The sequence below is a fragment of the Narcine bancroftii genome, chromosome 10 (genome assembly GCF_036971445.1).
Source record: "Narcine bancroftii isolate sNarBan1 chromosome 10, sNarBan1.hap1, whole genome shotgun sequence".
In the NCBI taxonomy this organism is placed as follows: domain Eukaryota; kingdom Metazoa; phylum Chordata; class Chondrichthyes; order Torpediniformes; family Narcinidae; genus Narcine; species Narcine bancroftii.
Window position 1 is genome coordinate 102,347,743 of NC_091478.1, and position 24,108 is coordinate 102,371,850.

General features: G+C 38.6%; 1 protein-coding gene across 14 annotated transcripts in view; it reads right to left on the reverse strand.

The window, feature by feature from the left end:
- Positions 1-24,108, reverse strand: part of wwox (WW domain containing oxidoreductase) — an 877,584-nt gene that overhangs the window by 674,991 nt on the left and 178,485 nt on the right. The gene's annotated exons all lie outside the window — the stretch shown is intronic.

The window sequence follows — 24,108 nt, forward strand, 5'->3', positions numbered from 1 at the left end:
ATCCCCACATAAAGTTCTTGAAATAATAGTTGCAAAAATTTATAAAGCGGGAGACAGTAATTTGGTCCATCAATTCCATATTATTTGTTAATTCATCTGAAGTTAAGTAGTTCGCTTTTTAATGTCTACAATTTTCCACATGTCAATAACTCCCGATACTTTGCACGGCAAGATTACCACACACTGAAGCTCAGTATTCTGCTTGGAGGTAATACTAGGTTGATGAGCTCCTCTACCAACAGAAATGAATGCCAGAGGACGTGACAGTCCGGGATTCAAAATAAAATTAAAATATGTAAAGTAAAATATTGCTTCGTGTTTATTTAACCACATTATTGGCATCAGAAAAGATGAAAGTATTTTCCTCCATATTCTCTTTTCTCTTTGGCTTGGCTTCGTGGAAGAAGATTTATGGAGGGGTAATGTCCACGTCAGCTGCAGGCTCGTTTGTGGCTGACAAGTCCGATGCGGGACACGGTTGCAGCGGTTGCAAGGGAAAATTGGTGGGTTGGGGTTGGGTGTTGGGATTTAACCTCCTTTGTCTTTTGTCAGTGAGGTGGGCTCCGCGGTCTTCTTCAAAGGAGGTTGCTGCCCGCCGAACTGTGAGGCGCCAAGATGCACGGTTTGAGGCGAGATCATCCCACTGGTGGTGGTCAATGTGGCAGGCACCAAGAGATTTCTTTAGGCAGTCCTTGTACCTCTTCTTTGGTGCACCTCTGTCATGGTGGCCAGTGGAAAGCTCGCCCTATAACACGATCTTGGGAAGGCAATGGTCCTCCATTCAAGATGAAATAGCATAATTTGCATAAGACAAGCATGGCAAAAATAACTTTTCTTCCTCAATTATTTCATGGCAACAAAGTTGACTCGAAGAATGAGTCTCAACTTCCTTTCCTAGAATGGATAACATTATTATTTCACAACTTTAACATTTTCTGTCATTGCCTGCTTGAGGAACTCTGGGCTTTTTCCTATTTGAACTAAATAACCCTTCCTCTTTGATTTCACAATATTGGTTATTTCACCCTTAAACATTACAGGTGTAATCTTTCAATCAGATTCTCTGAAGACTAATAAAAAATATTAATTAATAGCATTATTTATGTTTATGAATTATTAATGCTTTTTTCAAAATAAGCTTTTATTCCTATTGATATTTAATATATTTTTCTTCAGATATCTTCCATGATTACTTATTGCCCTTTAAATCTTCCCCCTCGACCCCATGGTCTCCTTTATTTCAATAATTTTCTTATTATACTAAAGTTTTTTCTCAAGTTCTATTGTCAACACTGTCTTTATGTCATCTCTTTAATGGAACTGCCATATTCTGCACGTTTGTAAACGTATCTCTGAATGAGGAAAAAGATTGAATTAACTATCCAAATTTAGCCAACAGAACACTGAAAGGAACACATCAGTTCAAAGTCGATTAAAGCTTTTGAGATCCCTGCCACATTATTTAATGATTCATAAATGTCACAAGGACAGAAATTAACAGGCAAAATCAAAGCATGTTTCATGTGCTCACAATTACCAGTGTGTAAATGATCTTGGGCCAACAAGATATATTCATTGAGCTGTAAACTACCACAAATGTATGGACACAAGAAAATGGGAGCAGGAGGAGGCCACTTGGTCGCTCAAGCCATTCCAGCATATCATTGCCAGCTTCAATTACTCTTTTGTGCCGGCTCACCATAACCTTCAACTCCTCAATCCTTGAAATATTTATTGACCTATTCCTTAAATACATCTAATAATCTGGCCTCCATCATCTTCAAGAGCAGAAAACTCAGTGAAGAAATCTCTACACACTTCAATTTTAAATGGTTTTATTTTAATCAACAACTTGCTGTGGACTCTTCCACGAATAGGTGAAAGATTTCAACATAGTTATCTCTATTTTCACCTGTCACCTCCACAAAGGCCAACAGATAACAGCAGTCCAAGCACACATATAGAAATTAATTGTACATTTAATAAAAACCACAACTTGCTTTGTTTTGATTCAGAACAATAACTCAGTTCTTTTAAATATCAAAATATATGGTGCAGTTTCTCCAATCAGTATAAAACAAATTAAAGTAAGACAATAAAGAATGTGCTGAGAAAATGCAAATGCTGTTGTTAATGTGCAAATAGTCTGGCAATTGATGACAAGGAAGAATTGTCTTGAGTTGCCATTAAACTCAAAAAAAAGATCAACCACTTAAAGTTAAGAAACTGAATTTGAGCAGCTGAAATTATTCAACACATGAAATGATTTAAACTCACCACAGAAAGTCAACAAAAAGAAAGTCAGAAAGTAACAACCGTGTTCATGCAATACCACCCATCATGGCTGATCCAGGAAAGGCAATAAATTAAAGAATGGAGTTTCAGTGCTCTGGCTCGTAAACTGTCCACATTTTCAAAAAACACTTATTTTTGAAGTATTTTTTATTTTCTCTCTATCTTTCTTCCCCTCGCTCTCTTTTCTTTGCATCGAATTTGACTCCAGTTCACCCTGTTTTTCACTTAATGCTTTTCTTGATCCTGAAGGAGAGACTGTTCTTTGAGTTTTTAAAAACCAATGTTGTACTCACGTTCAGCAATTTGCAGCACAAAACATTTGAAACCTGAAGGACAAGGGAAAAATTCTAACAAAAGAGCAGGCCATAGATCCCCTGCTCCTGCAAATTCAGGGTCAAGGTTAGTGTTTCTTTCAAAATTCTACATGCAATTACTTACCTCCCTCAGGATAGTTACAAAAGCTGAGAGAGTACATAACTGCAAATTACAAGTGATACACTAGTGAAAGGAAGGTTGGCGAGGTCACCTAAACTGGTGCCCTTCCATAATTTATATTTATCAAAACTCTGCTTTCAACTTTGACAATAATTAAGTAAATCTAGTAAAGAAAACACACACATGAACACAAATGTGGTTAGAGAATTACTTCCAGAAGCTGGATATATAAAAGGTTGCTTGTAGAGAAAATTTCCCACTCAATTAAATCACAAAGGAATTACACAGTTTGCTAGATTCATACCATATTTTATCAGCTTGTTTATGATTTTACGATGAAATAATCCACAAAATCTTGATGCATTTTTCGTGCTTCTGGAACATGGTGGGTCAAGATGACAAGATTATCAAACTGCAGTCTTTCATGGAAATTCCATCACTCAGCTACTATAAATCACAAGTACAGAAACATGTCCTGAATAAAACCCCGGTATCTGGCACCTATGGGAATTGCTAGATGCTGGATAAGTGAATTTTCCGGTTGCTTGAGACTTACTCTTACAATGCCGAACTAATACACCTGTGTTAAGAAGAAACAGTATAAAATACAAAAATACTACACTGTACTTACAATGAACAAACTTCACTTTCATGAATATATAAAACTTAAAGCATTTTACTTTATTTTCAGTCACATTCTTTGAAAACATTTAACCGTCGCTGCATCTGCAGGTTCCTCCCCCTCCACTGAGCCAAGAGAAAGACAAACAATAACTTTATAGATTATTAACCTCCACTCCCCCAAGTTCACAGATAAAGCCTCTGACCAGAATGGCTCTTACTGAGCAGGAGACATTTTAAGAAAGTCACCCCAATGGTGAGCAACATTGACCAGCTCTTCGTCCTGGGTGACTCCATTGCTGCTTCACACAACTTAATTCAAACAGCTGCCACGAGCAAAGCACGACCGAGGCACTTCACTGACTGAATATTTGCTCCCATCTTCAACAAAGGTTCATGTGTTTCTTCAGAGAACATTTCTTTTTACCATTTTAAACTGACGTATTTTCATCTATTATTTAATTCTTATTGATTTTCATTTTTTTAATTTATTTTTAATTATTTTCCTCAATTTGTTTTGCCGGTTGCTTGAGTTCCAGATACCAGGGGTTTCACATTATATCTGCTGCCTCTGAACAACAAACATGTGCTCGTCCACAGCATAAAGAGACCAAAGTAAAGGAACACAACCAGGTAACTTCTGTTGATCCTCCACATGGAATGTTAATGTTCAAGATATCCTGAAATTACAGTCTAGAACTTAGGTACAGTTAATTACATAATAAAAATCCTTATATTTGTACCCAAAAATAAACTGATGAATTTCCCTTGAATTGCACATGAACATACAAGTCTTGTGGGATTCTGAACGAGCATCAGTGGGAGGAAACAGGTTCTGCAATTTATAGATGGAGAAGATAGAGATTAGGAATTTATTTATCGTCTCCAGCAGAACACATGCTCCAAAGTAGAAGTATTTGTTCATCTCCACATCCAAAATTAACTTACGGACAACTTGTACAAAATTTGGAGGTACTATACACTCTCCTCACTGCACAGCATGTTTCTCTGCACTTGTTTCAAAATAAAATCATTGCACATCTTAAAAAATATGTTTGTGTTTTTTAACTGCATGCATATTTGTTGTTAGTAATCAAAATAAAAACAATTTTATCCCAAGTACTCAGGCATAATGGACAACACTTCCCTTTATGCCAAATGAATTCAAGGCTCCAAGATTTAAAAAAACACAAAAATAATGGAATACTTATTTTGTCAAATTCAAGTTTCAAGGTTCCTCTTATAGCCATGTTTAAAACATAAGTTACTTTAACTTTTGTCAGCCATAAGGCAAACAAGGGGTCACTTTGAGTTTGACCAAACACTCCCTATCAATTGCAAAAAGAAGCAAAAGAGTTCCTTCAGACTCACTAAGTGTTTCTCCGCCAACGCACTCACAGTCTCTGCGGCTACACAGATCGCTGTTTGATTCATCGGCAACCCGAGCTCCAGATCCAAACCTCCAACACGATCAGAGAGCCATTATCACCCAATGCCTCTTTGGGAGCCCTCTTTATCCATTGCATGCCTCTTAAATCCAAGCTCCTGATACTTGGTTCTCAGGAACCAGTCTCTAGCAGGTCTCCACGAATATGAATCGAGTAAGTGTTAAACATCTGGCCCCAGTAATGTGACAGAAATGAGAACTCAGCACATTTATTCTTCATTGATATGATGGCTATAAAACAGAAGGTTGGGAACCCAAGGATCGTGCATCTTTATGGGCTTTTGTTCTTAAATACAAACGTTCTTCCACAGAACATAGAACAGTACAGCAAAGGAATGGGTCATTAAGTCCAAAATGTCAATGCTGATCATGATCCCAATTTTAACTCACCCCATCTGCCTGCACATGGTTCATTTTCCCCCATTCGCTGACTTTTCATATGTCTTTCTAAAAGCTTCTTAAATGTCACAATCATATCCCTGCCAGCACATTCCAGTCTCCTACAACTCTCTGTGGGGGGGGGGAAAGAAACTTGCCTCGTAATCCTCCTTTAAACTTTCTTCCTCTCTCTCTGAAATAATCCACTCTACTATTTGACATTTCCACCTAGGAAAAAGATTCTGGCTACCCTGCCTATGCCTCTCAGCACTTCATAGGTTTTCATGAGGTGGCCCCTCAACATTCAATGCTTCAGAGAAAACAATCCAACTTTCCAGATTTGCACAAGTGCCTGGTTAACAGTGGGGCAGGAGTAAATCAAACAATCTCAAGTCAAAAGAAAGGCAACAGAATTCAAGCTGGTAGTTTAAGACATGGAAAGGACAACACATGTTTCTGGCTTGAAGCTCATGGATAAACAATAATTATTGCAAGAGACAAAGCAAGTTGTGCTGAATGCTTGGAAACATTCCATGAGGTTCAAGGAAGAGAGTTTTGGATCTCTTCCAACCTTAAAAGGTGCAAAGAGCTTTCTAGCAGATTAAAATCCTATGAAGAAAATAGACGGCTGTTCACTTTAGGATTGGTTGCAAATAAAAAGAAAAAAGACTCAATCAGTCAGAAATTATATGGGAGTTTTGACAATTTAAATACGGCTCAACCACATTTATGAACTTGAAACCATTGCAACTATTCTTCATTTTAACATCCTGTAATCAGTTCAGGTTGGTTAAAGTACTGCAGAAAAACTGTTTTTGCTAATCAGATGGATTTTACTTTATAAAATTATTCAACACATTTTATAGACAGTTTAACAGTAACTCAGTCATGAAGTCTGGGTCAAGTCCAGCCGTAGCCACAGGATGCAAAGGTTAACTGTCCATAGCATTACTCTACCATGAATGGCTTGAACTGCCTTTGCATCAATGCTTAGTTTAATATGGAAAATAAATGAACATCTTCAGATACGCATCATCAAAGAATCAATAATAACAGTGAAATTGGACCACTGTGTCATTAGCCACTCCTTATCATTTGAATTACATTACTTAAGCTCAGTCAGTCCCAAATTTATTTTACATTACTGTTTTTTTGTTCGATTCCAAACTCTCCTTATCCCCTGTATCATTTTCCCCTGCATCCCAGAATTCTGTCACTTCCAGATTGCAATTAGAACTCGATGTTGAAGTATGTTTAGCAGTACCAATCCAGTCTCTAATCGATATGGCATTACAAACATAATGTTGGCTCCTCTTGTTATTATATGGCGAGCTCTCCACTGGCCACCGAGACAGAGGTGCTCCAAAGAAGAGGTACAAGGACTGCTTAAAGAAATCTCTTGGTGCCTGCCACATTGACCCCCGCCAGTGGGCTGATCTCTCCTCCAACCGTGCATCTTGGCGCCTCACAATTCGGCGGGCAGCAGCCTCCTTTGAAGAAGACCGCAGAGCCCACCTCACTGACAAAAGACAAAGGAGGTTAAATCCCAACCCCAACCCACCAATTTTCCCCTGCAACCGCTGCAACCGTGTCTGCCTGTCCCGCATCGGACTTGTCAGTCACCAACCAGCCTGCAGCAGACGTGGACATACCCCTCCGTAAATCTTCGTCCGCGAAGCCAAGACAAAGAAGAAGAAAGAAAGAAGAAGAAAGATATCACTTGATATAGAACAGGTTAGTGCTGAAACTGGGGTGAACACATTTTGATGACTCTATGTGGGCTTCAAGCAGCAAATCTGAATCTGTCAGCTAACCGACAAAACAAAAAAGAAAAATAATCATTTTCAAACCTTCATTTTTATTGCATGCAAGCATAAAAATTCATTCAAGAGTATATATAGATACATCTCTACATCTCTGTAAGATTAGCAATAGATTGGGTAAATATTCAAAAGATCCAAAAACCTTTATGGACTGGTCTCGCTGTGCCCCGATGGCATTACATAGAGAAATAAGTATTTTAACACAATTTTCAATTAAATTTACACTAAGTAAGTTAAAAACTGGCAGATCCATATAGAAAACAAAAATACCAGTACAATGGACAAATTGTCCAAGGAATTTTAAAAACATAGTAATTTAGTCAGAGCAGGATCATTAATAGTTACTGACACAGTTACATTCCTTGAAATTGGATGCATTTCTCAAAGGAAGTATTAAGATTTAAGACGGATGCGCTATTACTTCCAAAGGGAGTAATGTATGTAGAAGAAAACAGTAATGTTTATCAATTAAATCGAGCAAACCTACAGGACCGTATAATTCATTCAAATTTGGAGTTTGCAGAAAACTTAAAATTCATACAATTAATCGCCATTATTAATATTTAATATGAAGAACATATCCCAATTCACGTTCTCCTGAGGACTTAAAAATGAATATATTAATGTAATCCACTTACACTCAAAATTGTTTGTCGCTACGGTTTGAACTCTAAGTAAATGCCACTGTGAGCTTTACTGCAATACATGAAGCACAGAGATGAAAACTTGCTGTGCCCATAGCATTACAAAATAATTAGACATGATCGTGTGGGTTTACATATAGTTGCTCAACTGCATGAAAGAAAAATACAGAACAAGCAATTTATTTACTACAACTCTTTTTAATGGATAGAAATATTCTAAAAAATTGCAAAGACTGTAAAAAAATATAAACAGCTTTGTGAGCAACAATTGCGTATTAATTTGTGGAAAGCTCAATTACGTTCGCTACTTGTGTGTAAAAAGCACCTATTATACACTTTAAGAGAAATGTAATTTCAGCCATTAGCATTGGCTTGCACCCTATGTCAAAGGTATCGAGGTAAGAGTATAACCTTGCCAGTCATAAATGGCAATTTTTAAAAAAGTGATGGCAGCACTTCACTAAACCAACTGTCACTTCCATACACTTTACTCTTTACGCAGCCAGCACCTGGCCAAACAATTGGAGCTTTGTGATTAGACCTTACACTGCAGGGCTGAACAAAACAGCGGGAGAAATTCTTCAGTTTCAGCCTTCAGCAGGAAACCTTATGCCGTAAGCATAGTTTTAAGGATTGCCTGTGTCATGTCCAAAGTCAATACATAATATTTATGGTAAAAGCTACCAATTTCTCAAAGTTATGCAAATTTCAAAAATGGTTTTGAAAGGAATTTAATGTCCTACCTAATTAAAACCATCATACCGACTTCCTTCACACTACACACATTCTCAGTCTGCCTTGTGCCCCGTCATTTTGCAACTGATCCATTTGTTCCTCTGACACCAGATTACAAAAGTATTGCAGCTGTTCAAAGGAACTAAAGCACAAAAATTCTTGACTTACAAATCTGCTCTGATTAAGCTTGATTAGTGAAATTAATTGGACCTGGTAGCAAACATGAACAACTTTGCCTCAGGTCATGATTAAGATCAAAACCTTCATCAGGACTTTGCGCTGGGTTACGCTTTGACATTCTTCAATGAAACTACCTCATCGACGACCCTGTGCAGTTTTTGGAGCCGATACAAACAGTGAGTTTCAGAATGACCAGACCACACAAAAACTACTCGTCAAAGAAACTGTGAAAACTGGAGGCTAATTCATCATACTGTCAGAATAATGACATTCATTCATAAATACAATCCAATCTCCTCTACACCTGGCTGAGTTTACTGTTCAGCCCCATGTAATTCACTAATTACACCTTCTCCTCCTGCCCCCTGTTTGTCATGATGAAGCACAAGAGACAGGGCAAAGACCCCTCAACTTCTTACACACGCCACACTATTAATAAGAAATACAGGTTCTCTGGAGGGCCTAAATGTGCCTTTTCAGCAGATGATGAATAAACTCTTTCTACCGAGCCTACAAATTCTGCAGCCAGTTAAAATATAGAGTACATTGGTCAGTTTTGCATTGTTATTTCTAAATTATATGCCACTTGTTTTGATCAGTTATATGTGTGTTTTTTTGGAAAAACTGCTGGATCACTGTCTGGAAGAATGCTACTAAATTGGATGCCTCAGAATATAACGAGTGGGTCATTCTAAGCTGAAACCTTCAAATAATATCACCGAGTCCATAGCTCTCTGAATGTGGCAATGCAAGTATATAGGATGGTAAAAGAAGTTGTATGGCACACTGGCCTTCATTGGTCGAGGCAGTGAGTAGAAAAGCAAGGAAGTCAAGTTGTAGCTGAACAAAACTTTGGTTAGGCAGCCCTTGGAGCATTAGATGCATTTCTGGCCACCCCACGTGAAGGCTTTGTTAAGGGGACAGAAAAGAATTGCTAGTACGATGCCTGGATCAAGGGTTATGAATTACAGGGAAAGGGTGGAGAAAGTTGGGTTGTTTTCTCTGGAATGTGATAAACCTGTCAAAAGTTTAAAAATTTTTGAGGCACTGATAGGATCGATGGTCAGAATACTTTTTCAAAAGAAAAATATATTCTGAAATACAAGAGGACATACAATTAAGGTGAAAGGGAGAGGGAGGAGCCATGGGTGCGAGTTTAAAGGATATTTGCGGGCCAAGTGTTTTTCCCCCCAGCAGAGAATGTTAGGTGCTTGGAACAGGTTGCCAAGATAGAGATGGAAACAGATATGTTACTTGCATTAAAAAACCTTGCAGATGAAAACATAAATATGCAAGGAACACATGTATCATGTGTATATAACAGAGATTTAGTTTAATTTGTCATCATGTTCAGCACCAAAGAGCCTATTCCTGGGCTGTACGGTTCTATGTCCTTTCTTTGGCTTGGCTTCGCGGACGAAGATTTATGGAGGGGTAATGTCCACGTTAGCTGCAGGCTCATTTGTGGCTGACTAGTCCGATGCGGGACAGGCAGACACGGTTGCAGCGGTTGCAAGGGAAAATTGGTGGGTTGGGGTTGGGTTTTTCCCCCTTTGTCTTTTGACAGTGAGGTGGGCTCTGCGGTCTTCTTCAAAGGAGGTTGCTGCCCGCCGAACTGTGAGGTGCCAAGATGCACGGTTTGAGGCGAGATCAGCCCACTAGCGGGGGTCAATGTGGCAGGCACCAAGAGCTTTGTCAAGTAAAAAGACCACTTAAAATAGATAGAAATGAGGACTATCCCTGATGACCCTCCAACCAAAACACAAGTCCATATTTCAGCCTCCCTGATCACAAATTATATTTGTTACTGATTTAGAGGTGGGTAAGCAGGATAAAGTTTCAAATATGTGGATGATACCCAGAATAGTAATTATATAGCATGAAGAAATAAAATGGACAAGAAAGTGCCTGATGAATTGAACAGAATATATGAGTAAAGCCAGAGCAGAAAGAAGAAGAAACAATAAAGGTAAAATGGCACAGTTTGAAAGGAAATTCAGAAACAGTGACCTTGGCACACAAAGCTTTGAGAGTGGCAAGGCATGAAAAGAGACGAGAGTTTATACATGTATGCGTAAGTATAATGTACATTTGCACCAAAATTCTGAGGATAAAAATTACCACAGGATCCCAAGGCAGAAAAAGAGATAATAAATATCAAAGGAAAAATAATCAATCATTGCAGTTAGTTCAAGAAAAAAAGTCATTTCAGTCATGCAAACAGATCTTTTACTGACCCTGACTCATTTATAGCTAGGGGAGGTTCAAGGGCCTGACATCTGTTGGAAAGAAAACTTCTTATACTTTTAAATAATGCTTTTTAATAGGCCCGTAACAGGCCCTTCTGGCCCACAAGCCCCTGCTGCCCAATTACACCCGATACGTTTCAAACGGTGGGAGGAAACCGGAGCCCCCAGGGAAATCCCACGCAAACACAGGGAAAACATACAAACTCCGCACAGACAGCGCAGGATTTGAAACCCGGTCCCGATCGCTGGCGTTGTAACAGCATTGCACTAACCACTGCGCTAACTATGGTGCCCTTAGAGGGTGTAACTTGGAGCTGCTGTCTGTACCTTCTGCCTGCAGGTGGCATAAAGAACATTAGCATGAGGTTTTGGCAAAAAATAAAGGATCTTCAGCTTCATAAAGAAAGACGAAGCACAAAAACAAGGTAAATTACATCAAACCTACACAGAACACAGGTCAGGCCACAAGTGGAATATTTCTTTGAATTTTGTTCACTGGAAAGAAGTGGAAGTCTTATAAAGAGTGGAAACTGAATTTACAAATTGTTCAAGGGATGAAGGCTTTCAGGTGGGATAATTAAACAAAGCAAATAAAGGTTAAAAGTTACTTGATGAAGTAATAAGTTCATGACTGATTTAGATTAGGGAGCAGAAAAGAGTTGTCCCATGAGCAAATGAATCAGACGGAGAGATTTAAAATGCTGACTAAACGATACACAGGGGATGATTCTGCCCATCTTAAGTTGGTACTAGATGCTCATTATTACAATGAGAAAATTGATAGGCTTCATTGTTATGTGAGAGTTGTAAAGACATGGATTTCTCTGTAAAATTACAGGCCTTTCAGGGAGGAATTGAATAGACATTTGAAAGGAAATAATTTGCAAGTGTACGCAGAAAAAGCAGAAGGATGTCATCGGTGGAAATGCTCTGCACAAAGTCAGTAAGCATTTGATGGACCTCTATGTATGATCAAATTTATTTGACTCTCACTACAAATCTTAACATTAACAAAATGTTTGACAAATATAAATCTGGAAAAACTAGGGCAATGTCAGGTCAGGCAATGAAGCAAAACCAAGTTCAAGTTCCAGTTCAATAACGGAGGAAAACATGATTTCAACTTGCAGAGAACGTGAGGGAAGGATGGATGGAGTGATGGTCGTATCTCTGATAAGGCCAATATTACTGTGGGAATAAATTGGAAATGAAATCATTTGATTGGTGGTATAAAAGTGGACAGTTGAACATAGGTACAAAGTGATATGAAATGAGAATCTTTAGAGATTAAGGCAAAGGTAGGTAACCATCTGTATAGGAGATGTCTGGCAAGTCTGGATGTCCTAATGTAGAAAGAAAAACAGAGCAAAAATTGCAATAACTGGCCAGTTTAAATAGAGAGAAAAAAAAATCTAGTTGTACAATTAGGTTGCAGAAGTTAGAAGCTGTGGAGGGAAGGTCTCCAGAGGAATTGAGGTTTGAGACATGTGGTGGACAATAACCTGCAGATCAGCAGTGGGGTCATGGGAAAAGGTGACTGCGGCCTTTGTGAAATGGAGATCAGTTTGTCAGATTGGAAATACCATGATTAATTCCGTGATTAATTTTCATTGTTTCTCCCTAAAATCTGTATGGACAAAACAAGAAAACTTCTCCATGGATACACCATCAATGTCACTCGACTAAATCACAAGAGAATGAACATTCGACATAACGGAGTATATTCTTCCAGTGACCCAGGAATTCATCTGATTGAAAAGTTGCTCATTAGCACGAAAAGAATTAAGGTAAAAGTATTCAAGATTTAGTCAACATCCAGGCAACTAAAGTTGGGGGAAAAAAATCACATGCTTCACCAATTTGACTAACTATTCATTTTCAATGAACACTCTACTAAAAACTGGAATACACCACTCAAAAGTAAATTTAGTTTCAGAAAAAGTACTGGGATTTGCAAACAATTTATTGACTTTGATGGCTTGAACTGGTTTAAATTGCTTTCATTATTCAACTATTAGCTGCATCCTTCAATGCTCTTAAGTGATCCCCATTCATCATATCCAATCTTAAGTATATTCTCAAAATTACAAAATGATTTTCATCATATTAGACAGTATCCTAATTTAAGTGATAGAGTTATTCTTCTTAATTGATTTCACTCGATTCTGGCAGAACATAATATTTCACTTCCTTATTTGAGACTAGTTTCAATGTCAGATGAGTTGTCAAAACAGTAACTGCATGTTATTTCTGGTTCTTGCTTTCCAATTGGCATTAAATTAACTTTAAAGTATCACAAATTGAAAATAATTTCTTCTAATCGAGCAATATTTTAACTTTGATCTATGCAGTATCAAATAATCTAATTTCCAGCAAATAAACACCATTTTTCTAGTATCCACACCTCATCTGTCATAATGATCCACATAGACAACTTTCAACAAATGCTCCTTACATTGTGGCAATAAGCAAAAGCTATACTTTTTTGGTGTTCATTTGACTAATCTTATTTTTGCTTCCAGCAAACAAGGACTCTGAAATCTCATTCGAGATATGGAAAAGACTCAAAGTGCGTTTCCCTCTCCAAATATCCAATCAGGAGAAAATAAAACAGAAATTGCCAGCTTTCGATTCCAGCTTTACTCAGGAGACATTTAGAGAGAGTGAGTTTGATGCTAGAATCTCGAAGCTTGGCTGCTTGGGACAAAACTGATGACAGTCGTTCAGCGACGAACCAAACCCCCTGAAGATTTTCATGCTTCAATTTAACACTGTAGTTACATGCAAACTGAAAAATAAAATCCAAGTTGGGCCAACTCAGCAGAATAAAGTCATTACAAAAGATGCCAAACTCACTTCAGAATCAAAGTGATGGTCCATTTAATTTGACAAGCTTAATTTATCCAAACAGATTGCATATTGTTCCATAAACAAAATCCATTAGGTAACTTTATAAATAAATGAAAAGAAAGATAGGAAATTGTGGATCATGTGCAATTTGTTAGTCCTTTAAGGAAAAACAAATAGGTGAATTGACCACAGAATTCACCATGTCTGCCCTCAGCTAGAGTTTAGTGCAGGGATTTGGAAAACAAATGGATTGCTAGATAAGGAACTTCAGTTTGTCCTATACAAGTTGAAGGCAATGGATCTATAATACAAAGCCCAAACAAGTTAGAAAGAAAATCAAAATATTTCTGTTTCTAAAACAGGAGTGGGACAATTATTATGAGCCCAGAGGACCCATAAACCCAGCAGCAATAGATATTCACCAAATCAAATGGTTACTGAAACAAAAGTTGCTTTTAATTATCTTTAAACATGAAAACAGAATCACACTTTAATTTATTGCTATTGACTTAACTAACCTAACTTAACCCCCTTCTAATTCTAAGTGGACGTGTATGTAATGTGTGTGCAAGTTCAGAAGAGTTCTTGGATTCACAGTCCAATCTCACTTCTCATTCCTCCAAGTTCACTGGTTGCAGGCAATTTTTATACTGTGCACAGAATTTAACATTTTTAAAGTTCACCAGGCTTTGGTGCTTGAAAGGTAAATGGTTACCGCTCAGAAAGGTTCTTGTCAGTTTTCAGAGAGAGATTTGTTGAATGATGGACACCCAGCCACCTCAATGTCTTGCCAAAGAAACTTTCCCCTCAGGGTTCTCCAGATGATAACCTCTATTTCAGATCACCACCGAGTTCCTTTTTGTTTCTCTTATTTCAAGTGAAGCATTTAGACAGCCAGTCCTCTCCTCTTGCAAGAGCTACAAGGGCTTTGACCAGGCTGAACTAAAAACTCACAACCCGTCTTCCAAATGGGGTTTTCCACAAGCTTGCGAGCTTGTCCTGTTCCAGTCCCAGTCCCAGCTGTTGTTGCTGGCTGTAACACTGTAGAACTGATATATATATATATGTGTGTGTGTGTGTGTGTGTGTGTGTGTGTGTGTGTGTGTGTGTGTGTGTCTGTGGGTGTGTGTGTGTGTGTCTGTGGGTGTGTGTCTCTCTCTGAGAGAAAGCCTGTTTGACTCTCTTTACTTGCAAAACCACCTGACTCTTTTAGAACTAGCTCTTTTATTCCTGCACCAATGAAGCAAATAAACATACCCGAGTACTCACAAACACCTGTGAAGCAAATGTCCTGAACATCATGTGCTCTGAAATAGGGGAACGATATATAAAAAGTGTTGTAAATTCTACATGATCAAACCTAAACGTACACAAATAACTTTGAATGAAGTCTGGAATGCGTGCTTTAACTACCAGAACATGTGAATTGTTTGATTACAGATTTAAAATTCTTGAGCACAGGGATAAATAAAGCAAAAAAGTGTTTATGTCCCTAACATTATAGAGGGCACTGTGAGCACCAAACATCTGTTCCCTTCAGTGGTCAGCTCATTTCTAAATATGTCCCATCTTAATCCAAATAGTTTTCACCAGAATGATTATATCTAAATTAAATGTTGTACAAACATTTTCACTTTAATTCATATGGACATTAACTTCATTAAAAGGAAGAAGTGGGTCTAAATTAAACGAGTCAGAATATTACTTCAAAGTTTTATGGCATGAATTTTCACTGCCTGTGAATCGTTGCTTTGTCCCACTTTACGAATACTCACTTTATGCAAATTTGCTTTTTACGAAGAAACCTGTGTTCGCTTTTACAAAAGGATTTTTGCTTTTACGGAAAGATGTGGCAAAAGGAGCAAGCCATGACAGAGGCTGTGCACATTATCCCAAAGCTGCACACGCATTCCCGAGTAGCTCTTCCTCTCTCTCTTACATCCCAGTCTCCTGTACCCCACCCCAACTTTCAAAGATTCAGCCTAACTACACTGAACATACATTATTTCTACTTTATAGGCTGTATATTTATCATATTATTCCTGGTTTTAATAAATGTTAGTGCTATTTTAGGTATTGTGTGTTATTTGGTATGATTTGGTTTGCTTTTTCTCCCCCCATAGTAATCACTTTTTCTCTTTACACCATTTCGGCTTACGAAAGGCTCTATAGGAACGCTCTATAAAGCAGAGTATACATGTACTTTCCGAATATCATAATAGTTATTTAAAAATTGAGCACCGAATTTTTGATTGGTAAAATCTGATAAACAAAATCTTTGTGGTAAACTCAAGAAACAGTTTTGACTGATATTTATTGGAATCTTCATGCAGTTTTGAAATTCTCCATCTCCCAGAGAGATTCAGATGCAACAAATAAATTTGAAATGCACTAAATATTCTACAGACAAATACACAAGGCAATTTACACACCTGCCACAGCAGAATTTAGATTAATATACCATTACCTGGCTTCAGAAAACGTTTTCCCAGAGTTCATCAAATCATAACCTCTTCTATAATAAAATGATAAAATACTAAAAACTGTCAGCAAGTCAGGCAAAATCCGTGAAAAAAAGGTTTCATCAAAACAGGGGAGATGAGAACAAATTGTCGGGATCATCCAGATAATCAACCCTTCATTATTTCCATCTTGCACAACGGATCTAATCCATATGTCTGTCAACCCATAGGCATCCCACAGGAACTTTTTTGCTACCTCAATATGCTAAAGTCACAAGACAATGGAAGTCTGTCCATTGGATAATCTTTCCTCTTCCCACCTGTAAAAGAACAAATTCTCCAAACTTGCATGCAGTCAAATACACTTCAGAATAGTGAACTTCAAGTTTATTATTGTCTACAAGTCATCACATATTCATTACAGAAACTAAACCTAAATCTAATTTCCTTGGCTAATAGCATCCTTGCATTTCGTGCACATTTTCTGTTTCTTGTTCCAATGTGCATTATATTTATTTAGCCATTTTCAACAGAGCCTGACAGCCCCTGGGGGCCACAGCACATTTCAGTAAAAGCTTTGTTTTCTATTCACTTCACGTAACATAATTTTTTTAAAAATGTTGTTGGTAGGAGAAAAGTGCAGAAGAAACCAAAACTTAACTGCTTCACAGGAAAGGGAAGCCATAAACTTTGAGTCCTAAGGAGGCCATAGTCAAAACAAAGGTTGAGAATGGCTAGGTTTAGCTATAAATTGGATGTAGAATTAGAAGCAAAGACCAGAAAATGTGGCGTTGTCTCTACAAACTGCATGCAAATGTTTCACAAAACAGTTATTAAACTGCATTTCTTTTCTCCCATGGAGATAAGATCCATATTGTGAACATTAAGTGGTGCAGAAACACCAAAAATCCATGCAAATATATTTCCCTTCAGACCATAAGCTCCTACCTCATGCACCCTCCTTTTCTGTGCCACCTTGTCAAATGCCTACTGAAAATGTAAATACAGGTATACCCTGCTTTACAAAACCAGGGTGTTCCTATGAAAACTGTTGTGAGCAGAAATGGCGTAAAGTGAAGACCACTATTGGAGGCTATTTTCATCGAAGTAAAAGCCCATTCAAAGCTCATTCAAATCCTTTCATAAAAGAAAACACAGGTTTCTTTGTGAAAGTGAATTTTCGTAAAGTGAGTATTCGTAAACCGGGGAATACCTGTACACTAAATTTATTGGTACACATCTTTCCACCCCGTTAGAAATGTCCTTAACACTGGAGTTACAGCCTCACACCTTCAGAAAACCAGGATCAATTCTATTGATCCATTGATGTTTGTGTGAACTCTGCATTCTCTCCCTGTAACTGTGGAGGTTTCAAGGTTCCTTTTATTGTCACATAATAAGAAATCAAAAATATAATCCCCTATTTTTACACATATTACGTGTGTGTTACATGCGGTTTTTTTTACAAACCAGGTAACCCACTGCATGTTATGTGCAAGTGCAAGGTATACAAGAAATTTTTAAACATTGAATATAAAAGTGAACTTAATTGAGCAGCTTCTGGTTCTAAATTAAATTGTTTTTTTTTAATTGCTTTAATTTAAAATAACCAGAAAAAAGCTGGGCAACATGTTAAAGTAAAAAAAAACATATAACTAAAAATAGACCAATTAATCTACATTCTTGGAGGGTGGTGGAAACCAGAGCACCTGGAGGAAACCCACTCAGACACAGGGGGAATGTAGAAACTCTTGACCGACAGCAACAGTTACTGAACCTGGGTTACTGGTGCTGGAATAGCCCTGCACTAACCGCAAAGCTCATCATGCAGCCCAAAGGAGCTCATCGTTCATTTTATGCATTAGTCTTCTTCAACATCATCCATAACCCCTTTGGATCCTTCAAAGTAGGATTATTCACTCTCTTCTTTAAAATATGTTGGGACAGCCTGCAACCATTCTTCCATTACTTGTGCTCACATATCTTCCCTCAAACGGTCTGAGCCCTTTCTAATTAAGTAACACTTCACTTGTATATTAACAGGACTGATTTACTGCATCTGGTGCCCCCTTTGTGGCCTTCTCTGCATCGGAGAGACCTGTCGCAGATCACTTCACTGACTCTATATGGCCACAGCAGAGACCTCCCAGTCGCCATGCATTTCAATTCTGAGTCACAATCCCACACTCACATGTCCATCCATGTCCTTGGTTACTATGCCAACCTGCACCAACAGATTGAATGAACAACACCTTATTTCCCACCTGGGCACTCTCCAGCCAGATGGCATTAACATCAACTTCTCTGCTTTCGGCTAACTTGCTCACCTTTTCTTTCCCCTTCCCCTTTCCAGTTCTAACATCCCTTCCCCCCTCCACCCATCTAACAATCCCTCCTCCCCCGATTGCCTCTGTCCCCTCCCTCCCTTCTCCACCTATCTCCTCCTGCCTTTGCCACCCGCCCCCTTCCCCCCCCCATCTCTTTGATCAGTCACCAGCTGACATTCTCTCATACCTTGATGAAAGGCTTAAGCCCAAAACGACAGTTATGTATTTTTACCTTTGCCACATTAAGGATGTGTTGTAGATCAAATGGGTGTAATTGGGATGCACGTGCTCGTGTGCTGTATGTTTAAATGTAAACCCTCAGTGTATAATCTCAGCAATATACCCAGAAAAAACTCAACTGGTTCAAACCATAATGGAATGTCGCAATCTGCCATCTCTATGGTTCTTTGGCGAAGTGATTATCACATAAATATCATATTCTAATCAAAGCCAAGAAACACTAGGACTAAGTATTCACATTCCATGTCTAGCTATTCATGAGAATAGAACTGCAATTCCTCCAAATAGCCGTAGACTACGCTTGCAATGGAATCTTACCCACTTTAGATAGAATGCCACAAACCTAGTTGGAAGTCTAACTGAAACATGAACTAAGGGTACTTTGGGCATACACAAGATTTTTCTCTGCATTGCCCATTCTCTGTCTGACTTACAGTAAACCAAAGGTAAAGCATTTCATGTATGTTACATTCTAATGTCGTATGGGTCCTTTACCGGCATCACCTACGGCTCCTAGAACGCTTCCACCAGCGTTGTCTCCACTCCATCCTCAACATTCATTGGAGCGAATTCATCTCCAACATCGAAGTACTCAAGATGGCAGAGGCCGACAGCATCGAATCCACGCTGCTGAAGATCAAACTGCACTGGGTAGGTCACGTCTCCAGAATGGAGGACCATCGCCTTCCCAAGATCGTGTTATATAGCGAGCTCTCCACTGGCCACCGAGATAGAGGTGCACCAAAGAAGAGGTACAAGGACTGCCTAAAGAAACCTCCTTTGAAGAAGACCGCAGAGCCCACCTCACTGTCAAAAGACAAAGGAGGAAAAACCCAACACCCAACCCCAACCAACCAATTTTCCCTTGCAACCGTGTCTGCCTGTCCCGCATCAGACTTGTCAGCCACAAACGAGCCTGCAGCTGACGTAGACATTACCCCTCCATAAATCTTCGTCCGCGAAGTCAAGCCAAAGAAAGCAAGAGTATGACATGACAATAATGGAACCTTTAGCTTTTACCTTTCTAAAGAGAGAAAACAACAATCTAATACTGAAGATCTTCCATTTAATTTACATTGGGATTACAAAAAAGCACATGACAAACTTGTTTCTTTTTATGGCGCTGGCTCAGTTCATACCTGCCAGCAATAGTTTTTGCAGAATACAATGTATGGAGCATTTTGCACCGACATTTCCATTTCTCTTCATTTTGTTCTACAACAAATGGTGACAAGTAAGACTCTATCTTCCAGCGGCAATGTTTCATTTAAACAAGAAATGCATTTGCTGTACAAACATGAAATAAAAATGTAAATTTGTGCCATCATACTTCAGATAGTAATGTATCTTTATTTTTCAATGATGTCCATGAAACAGACATATTTACTGCAAACTAACTCCTTTAAACACAGCTTCATACAAAATTGATACAGCATCTCTAAATTACCAACCAAGTTTCTGTCTTTTAGAAGTCATATTGCACCACATTCTACATGTCAATTTCAGAATATTGTACTGCTAATTTCATCATTTATTGAATTTTTTTTAAATAATGATTGGCATTGTACCTTAATTTTTCATGGAAAGTTACCTTGGCTAAAACCTTCTGCCCATTACTCCAATTTTTTTTTTAAAACACAGCTTTTAGATAAGGAAGATATACAATCAAAATTTATTGCCTAAAATTAAATAATGCAACTTTACCTAAATGTAAAACTGGCACCTGTCTCTGAGAGTGACATCAAAACATCATTCAAGAGGGTGAACCCTTGCAAAGCATCAGGCCCTGATGACGTGCCTGTCAGGGAACTAAAAATCTGCACCAACCAACTAGCAGGAGTGTTCACGGACAATTTCAACCTCTCATTGCTGCAGTCAGAGGATCCCACCTGCTTCAAAAAGGGATTAATCATCCTGTTACCCCAGAAGAGTCGTGTGAACTGCTTCAATGACAACTGTCCAGTTGCACTAACTTCTACTGTGATGAACTGAGAAGCTGGTCATGGCCAGAATTAACACGTATCTAAGCAAAGACCTGGACCCACTTTGTCACAATTGCTCCACAGCAGATGCAATGTCGATGGCTCTCCACTCAGGTCTGGATCACCTCAAAAACAATCATTCATATACATGACTGCTCTTTATTGACTACAGCTCAGCCTTTAATACCATTATTCCCTCAGTGTTGGTCAAGAAGCAACAAACTCTACCCCCCTCTGCAACTAGATCCTTGACTCTCATCAGAAGACTAGAGTCAGTACAAATTGGAAACAACGTCTCATCCTCATTGATTACTAACACATGCGCATCCCAAGGATGCATGATTATCCCACTGCTCTACTCATTATACACCGATGACTGTGTGGCCAGGCATAATTCCAATGCTATCTACAAGTTTGGCAATGATACCAGAGTTGCCGGCAGAATCAGAAATGTCAATGAGGAAGGGAGATAGATCAGCTTGTTGAATGGTATAACAGCAAACTTGCACTCAACGTTAGCAAAACCAAGGAGAGATGGTGGACTTCAGCAGGAAGTCAGGGAACCTGATCCATTCCTCATTCTTTGGCTCAGTAGTGGAAAGATCTTCAAATTCCTGGGTGTCAACAGCTTCGAGGATCTGTGCTAGAGCTTCCATGTGGATGCAATCTCAAAGCAGGATCACCAGCGGATATTATTTGTGAGGTGTCTGAGGAGATTTGGTATGTCACTGAAGATTCTCGTAAATTTCAACAGATGTATCGTGGAGAGCATTTTGGCTTGTTGCATCACTGCCTGGTATGGAGGCACCAACTCTCAGGACAAGAATAAACTCCAGAGGGTTGTTAACTCGGTCGGGAACATCACAGGCACAAGACTTCGCTCCATTGACGACATCTACATGAGGCAGTGTCTTAAAAAAGCAGCTTCAATCCTCAAAAACTCCCATCACCCAGGCCCTGCCCTCTTCACTCTGTTACCATCGGAAAAAAGGAACAGGAGCCTAAAGATGAGCGCTCAATGGCACAAGGACAGCTTCTTCCCCCTGCTGGAATCAGATTCCTGAATAATCAATGATCAAAAGACACTGCCTTACTTTTCGTGCACGACTTTTATTATATATATTAATGTTGCATAATGTTTATAATCTGAACGTTGGCACTGTGACGCTGCCACAAAACACCACATTTCATGACTTGTTCATGATAACATATTCGGATTAATGGTCATCAGACTGGTCTTCATACAGCAAGTTCACTTTTAATTGCGCAAGGCACACCAAGGAAAGAGAAAATAGTCAACAGCATGTAATATGTAAATTGATTTATATTCCTAAGTTATACCTACTTTTAAAAATTTATTGCTTTTTTGTACATAACATGACCACAAAATCAAATTCGTGCTGAAACAAACGCACACAAAAAGAAAATTGAAACCCAAAGCTAAGAATTTTTCATGCTTTTCTTCACAACTAGTTGAAAAATAACTGCAATTACTTTTCATAATATACTTGCAAGAGAACAGGGGATTGCTGACTGGTGATGGTGAGCACTGAGGGCCTACAGGGATGGAGCAGGCGTTTATAGAATGAGAGTTAAGTTGCAGTTCCTGTAGTCTTTGAAGCTTGAGGGAGCACTGTAGAAGGAGAATGAATAATGATTTTGTATCTACATGGGCAGGGCAGAGTACAGTCATCACCTTCTGCCAAGCTTCAGGCATAAAATTATTCATCCATGTTGGTCTGTGAGTCTTCAGTTGAAAAGTGGCAGCAAGAATCTGTGCTATGTCAGCCTCGAAGTCCTTACTTTCCATCTTCATTTATTTGCCCACCTTTGAATATTTCAATTAATTATGAAAAACTTACCAGCAAGTGATATTTTATACTCCATACTGGGGAAAGGGAGGGAGGGATTTATACAAATATCACAGTCACTACGGATTTGTAAAGGAAAAGGTCACATTGAAATAATAATCTTATTTTTGATAAATACAAGTCAGTGATAGACCTTATTCAAAAAGACAAAATAATTAGATAAATTGCAGGAAAAGAGATTGAAGCTAGTGTTTTGAGTTCATATTGGGGAAGTGGTTACAGTAACAAAAAGATGGATGCAAGTAAATCAACATTACGCTTTACGGTTGTTTTTCAGGCAAGCGTAGAGAGTGAGTGCGAGACTTGAGGAATTGGTACAGGGATCAAGTATAAAATGCTACTATTATATTTCAGATTTTGATTATCCTGATACACCATGCAAATTTATGTTCAATCAAGGGGTCAATTTGAATATGTGCAGCCTGTGACTGCAGTATGTGTGAGGATATTTCAACAGCTTGGCAAGACTATTTTGAAGCATCTTCCTTACCTGCCTAAAATGTAAACATTCCATTCCAAATTGGACACCATCCTCACCCATACATGTACCATCAACTCTTCAACTCAAAATTCTAGAGTGCCTTACCTCTCAGTGTAATGACACCATTTTGCTGCACAGTTCGTTGCAGTTTAAAGAGGCAGTCTAGCATCATGTACTTACAACTAGCATCAAGTAAGAAATTCCCATCTTGCCAGTCATGTCCACGCTCAAAGAATAGTTGATTAAGAATTGAACAGTTGTGCATCAAGATACAGTGAAAACAGTTTTTTTGCATCTTATCTTCCAAGTCATCTCAAACTATGTACAGCAAGTTGTGCAGTAATAAAACAAAAGTGCAGAGTAGGTATTACAGCAAGTCAATAATGGCAGGGTATAGCAAGACAAAGGCCAAGTGCAGGGTAGAGAACAAAATAATGTTAAAACAGTGCAAGGGTATAAGACTTTACCAATGAGAGGGCCATTTAAGAGTCTGATAAACTATCCTTGAATCTAAAAGGGGTAGCCAACCTTTTAAATTTTAATTCAAATATAAAGCATGTCAACAGGCCATTCCAACCCACAAGTCCATGTCGTTCAATTAACCTAAACTCCCGGTAGGTATTCGTGGGTCAAAATGTCCTGTTACCTTCCTATATTTCTAAATGTAAAAATTATAAGGTTGGGCACCCCTGATCTAGAGGTTGGTGATTCCAAGCTTATTTATCTCCTGTCCAGCAGAAGAGAAGGAGGTGCAAGAATACCACATATGATTAGAGCCAATTAATAAACCACTAAAGATCAAATTTATTTAAGGTTCAGTTACCAGGCCTATTCTCATGGCTTTTACATTTTGTTTTAGACATGCAAATGCACATATTTCCAGATGAAATTAATTCCTCCCTGTAGAGCTCGTCGAAAGAACCAAAGACTTGTTGATCCAAACCAAGGCTTTTATTAGCAAAAGACAGGAGCTCTTCACAGGTGGCCGACCAGTCCGGAATGATCCGACCTGGCTATGGACACAACCCTTTAAGAACCAGACAGTAGGCATGGCTTAGCTCTCAGCCAATCGCTGTAAGCACAGTCTA